The sequence below is a fragment of the Saccopteryx bilineata genome, chromosome 3 (genome assembly GCF_036850765.1).
Source record: "Saccopteryx bilineata isolate mSacBil1 chromosome 3, mSacBil1_pri_phased_curated, whole genome shotgun sequence".
Taxonomy (NCBI): Eukaryota; Metazoa; Chordata; class Mammalia; order Chiroptera; family Emballonuridae; genus Saccopteryx; species Saccopteryx bilineata.
The window spans coordinates 139,101,071-139,109,833 of NC_089492.1; the positions used below are offsets into that span (position 1 = coordinate 139,101,071).

The 8,763-nt window shown below is 41.4% G+C and overlaps 1 protein-coding gene across 4 annotated transcripts in view; it reads right to left on the minus strand.

Moving 5' to 3' along the window:
* CTNNA2 (catenin alpha 2) overlaps positions 1-4,116 on the minus strand; it is a 1,254,514-nt gene extending 1,250,398 nt beyond the window's left edge. For all 4 annotated transcript variants that reach the window (XM_066267520.1, XM_066267518.1, XM_066267521.1 and 1 more), the window contains exon 1: positions 3,912-4,116. The gene's annotated coding sequence lies outside the window, so the exon portion shown is untranslated. The remainder of the gene's footprint in view (positions 1-3,911) is intronic.
* Positions 4,117-8,763: the final 4,647 nt, after the last annotated feature.

Sequence of the window (8,763 nt, forward strand, 5' to 3'; positions counted from 1 at the left end):
AACACCTGAAAGAGCATAATCCATTGTAATTATTAATAATCTTTATATTCCCCCCCAAAAAAGGACCTGTCAACAACAAAGTAAAAATAAAGTTCCTGAAAGTACAATCACACTAATGCTGGCTTTCTCTATGTCAACAGAAAACAATCCTGGTTATTATTCTCCAAGATACAGTCCTGAAATATTCATCGGTTAAGGCAAAATAAGAGTTGTAATTGTCATATTATCATAATATTAAATCTTTGTTGTTTAGGAAGGTCAGGTTTTCTTTATGTCTTGAAGTCTAAAGAAAAGGATAAAGACAGTAGTCTGGGTTCTTCCTGTGGTACAGAGCTTGTATTCCTCTCTGTTTTGGGATGGAGTTTTGGGTGAGACAGAGTTGAAACAAGCTCCCCTAGGTAGCTGAACATTCTGTGATGAAATGGGTTTCGCATAACAAGAACTGTCTTATCTCAACTGATAGTGTAATTACTCTGACTGTATGAATCTATTACCTTTTAATACACTCCCCAGTATACCCAAAATTCCAATAATAGTCTTCCCAAACACACCAGGCTTCTTCCCCCTCTTTCCTAGCTGTGGTACCCACCCTACATGAAAATCTTCCCAGGAGTCTCTGTCCAAGTTCAAGTACTACTGAAAGCCTCTTTCCCTGGCTACAGAAACATCGGTCCTCTTTGGAACTCCTCTGGCACTTGGTCTTCATTTCTTTCCAGTACATAATCACATATTGCCTTGTTTTATTTTTAAACTATTTCTTCTAATTATAATTATGCTTACTTAATACATGTTCTGTTTGTATCCAGTACTGAACTTAACACATTTAACCCCAAGCAAAGACTCTACCATAATCCCCATTTCGTAGATGAAGAAAAAGACGTAAATAGTACACAAGGGCACAACACTCTACTAATAGAGCATGTACTCAGATCTAAACTCTCTTAAAAGAGCTTGTTCTTTGCTACTGTGAAATATGACCTCAGGCAAATGCCTGTTCTCCTCAACTAAAGTGTAAACTAAGGTCAAAGAGAGTGTCTTTTACTCTTTTACTTCTTTCAAATAACTCTTACCACTTAGCATAGGATTAGGCAGGTTTTAAGAGCTCTGAGGGAAGGAAGCACAGAGAATGTTCCAAATATTTTTTATGGAGTGCACAAAATGTTCTGTTGGGCTTTATATGTACTATATGTTCTTAGAGGTCCAGTAAATTAAAGGCAAAAGCCTATAGAAATGAAATTCTTCAGAAGTTGGTCTTTATCTATAAACTGGATTATAGTCAGAGCAGCAGGCTGCTCCTATAAGACATTAGCTCCTTGTCCACTTCATATTTAGTCATCTCTCTCAACATCTTGCTGTAAACAAGTGTCCTTTTCTTTTCTTTAATAACCTTGTATATTTTGTTTTCACTTAGTGGATGAATATTTACAAAGGAAACAAAAGGTACTTCCTTTCCTTAATATGTTCAAATTACATGAACATATCAAAAGTGTCCTGTTAATGTTTCTATAGCCCTTGGGATCTTATAGAATTAAATCATTTATTTTACCCCAACCCCAATGGCATGTCCACTCAGAGCTCTTAAAACCTGCCTAATCCTATGCTAAGTGGTAAGAGTTATTCGAAAGAAGTAAAAGACACTCTCTTTGACCTTAGTTTACACTGCAATAAAAAAACGTGCAGGACTGACTGAGGGGCTGCCTCCTTCCCATATTCACATCTATGAAGTCCCACAAAGAGAAAGCAATGGAGATTCTGGAAGGGGAAAGTCATCTGAAAGTAAATTAGCATAGGACTAACTTATTATATTCATATGTAATCACTACCAGTTTTTATTAGCTTCATGGCACTCCAGGAACAGGTACATTATCAACAACAATACACACCCCTCTCTACAACCATGTTCATTATTAAGTAATGTAACCATTCAAAAATAGACAAAGTTATTACAATTCTGTATCGGGATGTTGGTAACACTCATAAGTCAACTAAACTTCTGCCACATAGCTTCAGAGTCAGCCAAGCTGTTAATGGAATTGCTTTCCCACCAAGGGGAGCTGGGGTAGGGGGTGGGTCCATCATCCCTAGTATCACACCCTTCCTAAAAACTGATTCAGATGATTAACTGTATCAGCTCCTCATCAAACCAGCAGTCAATCACTTTGAAAGGTTATTCTCTATCTCTACTCCTATTTCACATTCTCATAAAATGCAAAAGTGCATTACTGCACTACTGGCATATAATAATTTAAATGAAAAGAAAAAAATCAATAATATGTTCCACACAATAGTTTTTTACTGGCAGCTTCCCTGAATCTGCCATTAATTCCAGTCCCTCCCCACATACTCATTAAACATAAAACACGGTAATTCTACAGATACTAAGATGGGGGGGTGTTGTTTTTTTGTAAATATAGACAGGGCAAAATACAAGCTTCTAACGCCTCCATTTCTGACTTGTGTTTATACCGTTAGACCTTTCTGAAATGATGAATTCACTAAACATTCTGAGGCATGCTGTCCCACCATATATAAACTTTCAGCAGCAATGGTTGCAAAAAAGAAATACTGACAAATTACTATTTAAATATATAACAGAAAGGGCTGCAGTGTTAGCTATAGAAAGCAAAGTAAAATATGTCATTTGGTGAAAATAAGTAGTGCAAAAGCAACTGAAATCTTAAATTGTTAATGATGATCCCAGAACTAATTCAACTTTTCTATCAGTGTAAATCACAAAGAATCATACAGTAGGCTTCTCTTCAAACATCTTCACAATTCTTGTAAGGTGGATGAGAGGGGGTAAGGTCATCTGCTAAAGGCTATAATGCAGCTAATATCAAAACGGTATGTTTATAAGTCTGTAGAGTATAACCTCTTTACTCCAAAACTGCCTATCCATTGTCCTCCTTTAGAAGTTAACCCATAATGAACAAGGTGCATCTCTTCCAGCCTTCTGCTCCCTATTTTCCCAAATCAATCAACCTTAGTGTTTTGTGTGTTGATGAAAACATTCCTCAAATAATACTGTGGTGAACATGCATTAAAGTTTAGCGAGTTTCTGCCTTTGAAGTAGACAGAGACAGGACTAAGGAAACACGGTTCAATTCCAAGCCAAACGTTAGGCGGGTGGTTTGAAAATATCATTCCAAAGAGGCCTAGGGGAAAAGGACACAAGCGTCCACTGCCACCACCCTTCCCCTCCCCTCCCCTCTTTCTCTCTTGTTCTCTTCTTTCCTGTGGCGTCTCACAGACAATCAAAGCAGGGCAAGCTGGATTTTAAATTAATGAAACATACACTGGGAGTATGTAATTCCCAGGAGGAAAAAAGAAACTGCTAAAGAGGGGTGTGGGGGGGTGTTGGCAACATGTCTAAGAGATAACTCTCCCCACCCCCAACTTAACACGGCACAAATCCATAGATTCTTGATCGAGCCTCTCTGCTTCAGTTCCTAGTACTCTTTCCAACTTGACCCTTAATCCATAACGTAGGGATCTGGAAGGTATCCGCTGTGCAAGAGTGTGTCTTTCAGTATATGTGCCCAATTTTCTGGAAGCCCCTGAATCCGGACAGTTTAGCAGGCAAGGGATCTCCCACTGGGGAAGGGGTGAAGAAAGGGAGGCAAAGGGATGGAGACAAGAGGAAAGGATGCAGAGCTGCGCGCTAGGGCGAGCGGCTGAAAGGAAGGCAGGGAAGAAAGGAAGGGTGGGAAGGAAGTGGGGTTGGAGAGAGGAAGAAAGGGATGAAAGAAAGGCTGGAAGGGAGAAAGGAGGGGAGAAGAGAGAGGGATGTTGGGAAGGATGAAGGCGGGAGGGTTGGAGAGCTAGGAGGGAGGGGATGTTGGAGAGGATGGGAGGGAGCCAGCGAGGGAGGGAGGCAGGCAAGGATGCAGGATGCTCTGCTCGGGACTCACCTCCGTGGGTCGGTGGGAGTTTCTCGCCTCCTGCTCTTTCTTGCCGGTGCCTAGCAGCTGGAAGGATAATCACAGAAGGGCTGGAGAGGTGGCGGCGGGGATAAGGGCAGCAGCTGCTGCAGCCGCCTCTGGCCGAGGTGCGGTGCCTCCTGCTCCGCCCGCCAGCCCGGGTCTCCGCCTCACTCGAGGCTGGAAGAGAAGCCGCTCCCCCCTCCCCCTCCCGCTCCGCGTCCTGCCCAAGCGCGAGCGACGGCGGTCCGAATAGCCGCTAGGGGCGGCAGTCAGTGCGCAGGCGCGGCCGCTTTCTCGCTCGCGCGCCCCCGCGGCCCCAGTGGATCCAAGGGGCTGAGGAAGCTCGGGCGGAGGGGGCGCTAGAGCGCGCGGCCAGGGGAGCACTAAGCGGGCGGGGCGGGGGTGGAGCTGGAGAGGCGCGGTCGGCTCCGCGCCGCAGGTGGGGGGAGGGGACGGTGGCGAAGGGGCACAGCTGAAGGGCGCAGGTGCGTGTCCATGACAACCGCGTTACCCTGCAGGCGGGGACCTGGAGCAGAGTTGCCCCAGGCACGAGGACCAGGACACAGACCCGAGGCGGGAGAGATCCTGGAGGGGAGAAAGGGAGCGGGGTTGCGTAGTAGGAATAATGGGTGAGCTGGAGAGGGCACGGACACGTGGCGGGAGAAGGGAAGGAACCCAGTGCAGCGAAGGTAGTAACTGACGCGGGAGAGAGGTTTGTTGAGACTTGAAACGCAAGGGGAGGAGGAGGATTGGACTTTAAAAGGACCTAGAAGAGGATTAGTGTTAAAACAAACGCAACATTTGCTCATTTAGAAAGTCTTTGTTTAGCACTGTCTCTGTGTAAAGCATTGTGATTATTTGATTGATTGCAAGAATATTACTGAACCTCTAATTTGTACCAGGCACTCTACTTGATCATTTTGATATATCCAAAAATGTTTAATATCTCGTGTTTGTCCTGGAGGAGGTTACACTTTAGTTAGGGAAACTTACATAGAGATCGTAGGGAGTATATATGCTTTGTCCACACCATCAGCTGAGGCATTATGGTGGTGGAACGTAACTTACAGAAGTGCTGGAGCCGAAGAGGTGCACAGCTACATCCAATCTGAAACATAAGTTACAATTATTTTTGTTCTGCTACAGTGCCAACTGGCTTTTTCTAATCAAAAGAAAAAAATTAAGACAAAACATAAGTCAATTTGGTTTGACACAAGTGATGCTGCGTTCACATACAACAGGCTGCCTGTCTGGTCTCCTCGCCCACAAGCAACATCAATGTGCTTTCTCTTACCGACACTTGTACGGCTCCGTATCACTTAATGCACGCATTTTTTTTTTTACACTCCTTCATTGGCTATGTCAGCTATGATATATTCCAGTTTGGTTCCTAGGCTGGCACCTGAAATTGTTTGAAAATTATATCAAACCCAAGTGTCTTATTTTCTCCCAGCAATGTCCTGAGAGCTCTACCTCTGTCCATTCCTCTTTCTCTTCCACTATCTTCCTGCCTCACTTTTCCTTGTCATCATCACTTTGCCAATTTAGAAATTCCTAGGAGATACAGGCTTAAGAAAAATCTGCTTAGCCCACAATTGTTTCAGGACCGTGGACAGCGGCAGCGCATGCTCCTCCCACCAAGCTTTTTCCTTAGTCTCAGTTTATAGAAACAGGATAGATGCCAAAGAAGGTACAGGATGTGCTTCAAGAAGGAAATGCTGAGCACCAAATGCTTTGTGTGTGCCAGTATATGTGATCAGAGTGGAATAAGGAAAGAGTGTACCTGGAGTAGGATGGAAGGAAGTAGGCTCTTCAACCAGATTTTGAAGAAAAAAATAGGTAAGATTTAGGGAAGCATCACAGGGCTCTGAAGTGGTAAGAGGGAGATAATTTCTTCAGGGAGGTATTTGAATATAAATAAGGATACTTCATACTACTGCTACGCAGTATCTTCCTGGAGGCAGAGGCCACCTCTGCCTTTAAATGGCCCGAGAATATGGAAAGGGTAGAGTAGTGTCAGTTAAATGAGGTCGAATACTCTTGAGGATTGACCTTTTTTGCTATTATTGTTATTACTGTGATTTTTTATTCTCTAGTCAGGCTGGAAGGGATAAACTAAAAAATAGAGGTAAAGAGTTATTAGACAAGTTCACCTCTTTAACATTGAGAGGACTCTTATAGTTTTGTGTATTACTTTAAATTAGGCTTAAATTTATAACTATTTTTAATCAGCAGCAAACAGAAAAAAACTAATGTAAACCAATTGCTATCTTGTCAAAAAGAGATTGACTCTTTTTTTATTTGTAGTGACTTTAAAAACCTTTAAAATTCACTTTTAAAATATTTATAAGGTTTTGTCATGCAACTGGTTTAAATGATAGTTAATAAAAATAACAGTACAGCACTCATCTCTTATATCTTAGACCCTTGTCATCATTCATTCTTCCTTCAAAATGCACCACTATTTCCTCTCAATTAGATAGTAATAGCAAAGTACTGAGGCAATGCATTTAAGTTACCAGTAGGCAAATGGCAGCTGATATTTTTGTTCTCTGCCTTCAAAGAATTTACTAACCCTTTTAGTTTTAAATAAACGGGAACCTCACCCCCTCTATACCCAATGAAAACATCCAAATTGAGTATTATTTTAGCCCTATTTATTTCTCTCTGATAACAGTCTAAACACCCTTGTATAAATAGTGGCTATCATTGTATGCTGAAAATCTATCATTTTATTTGTCCCTATTCTAAACCAAGGGGATATTTTTTAAAATATTTATTTCTTTACTTTTGAAACTGCCTGTGAGTCTGGCAGTTTTCAGTTTTCTTAAGTGTTGTCCTTCATTTCAATGACATAAACACATACAGCCCTCTGAAAAACAAGCAGTTATTCCTTTCCCCCATTCGTATTAAAGCTTTATGCCACCATAAATGAAAAACAGTATTGGTAAAGAGTACCGGTATATTTATCATGTGCAAATGAAAAAAAATGTAATATGTAATTAAAAAACAATGTAGGCCCTGGCCGGTTGGCTCAGTGGTAGAGCGTCGGCCTGGCGTGCAGGGGTCCCGGGTTCGATTCCCGGCCAGGGCACATAGGAGAAGCGCCCATCTGCTTCTCCACCCCTCCGCCGCGCCTTCCTCTCTGTCTCTCTCTTCCCCTCCCGCAGCCAAGGCTCCATTGGAGCGAAGATGGCCCGGGCGCTGGGGATGGCTCCTTGGCCTCTGCCCCAGGCGCTAGAGTGGCTCTGGTCGCGACAGAGCAAAGCCCCGAGGGGCAGAGCATCGCCCCCTGGTGGTCAGAGCGTCGCCCCTGGTGGGTGTGCCGGGTGGATCCCGGTTGGGCGCATGCGGGAGTCTGTCTGACTGTCTCTCCCTGTTTCCAGCTTCAGAAAAAACAAACAAACAAACAAACAAAAACAAAAAACAATGTAATCTGCAATAATATAATGTCTAGATTTCTAGAACAGACTCCAAAAAACAATTGGCAATCCTAAGTAAAATTATCATTAATGTTCATACAGTTAAATGTCACATCTCTGCACACTGGAACCCTTATTCAATCTGTCAGCTCCTGAAATTTCTCTATCAAGTCCTCCTGAACAATTTTTTAAAAATAGACTTTATATTTTAGAGCAGTTTTAGGTTCACAGCAACTGAGCAAAAAGTACAGAGCTTCCTTCAATCTCCTGCTGCCACCAAGGGGAGACCTCTCCCACTATTGACATCCTGTACCAGTGTTAGCTTTGTTAAAACTAATAATGAACCTACATTGACACATCATTATCACTCAAAGGCCATAGTTTACACTAAGTTCCACTCTTTTACAATTCTATGAGTTTTAACAAATGTATAAATGACACATATCCAGCCTTGTAGTATCATGATTGTAGTATCATATTACAGAATCGTTTCACTGCCCTAAAAACTTTATGTGCTCTGTCTATTCATCTCTCCCCTCTCCAGCCTCTGGCAACCACTAATCTTTTTACCATATCCATAGTTTTGCCTTTTCAGAATGTCATAGTTGGAATCACACAGCATATAGCCTTTTCATATTGCATTCTTTCACTTAGTAAGATGCATCTAGGTTCCCTCCATATCTTTTCATGGCATGATCTCTCATTTGTTTTTAGTGCTGAAAAATATTACATTATCTGGGTGTACTGCAGTTTGCTTGTTCATTTACCTACTAAAAACATTTTGGTGGCTTTCAACTTTTGGCACTTGTAAATAAAGATAATATAGAAATTTTACTTTTTAATAACCTTTTAAAAATGTCAAACCCTGTCACAATGTTTGTTACATATGGACAGTACCCCAGGATTTCTTCTTATATGATTTAGTTTGTTCTCACAAATCTAACAGCAGTTCTCTTCTCTTGGTTAAAAAATAGTCAATGAAACTCTCACTTTTGTTATTTTTATGTACTCCTTTCATTGCATACATGTATATATGTAACTTGTTTTAGAATTCTTATTTTCTACTTATTCTATCAATTCTGATTTTGCTTTTTAAGCATTTTTATCATTTCTACCCTGAGATAATCATGTAAGTATACTATAATATTTATATATGTATACATTTTTTATGTTTGCAAGTAAATGTAGTGAGTGCTTTAGATGCCATGTGCATAAAACTTCTTCCTTTTACATTTTGAAACATTTCAACTGCAACATTATATAGATTGAATGTGGTAGACAGAATAAGAGACCCCTTAAGATTCCCATGCTACATTCACTTGAACCTGTGAATATGTTATATTACCTGGTAAAAGGAACTTTGCAGGTGTGATTAGGGTGTCAGAATTAGAGAAAGAGAGACTATCTTGGATTATCCA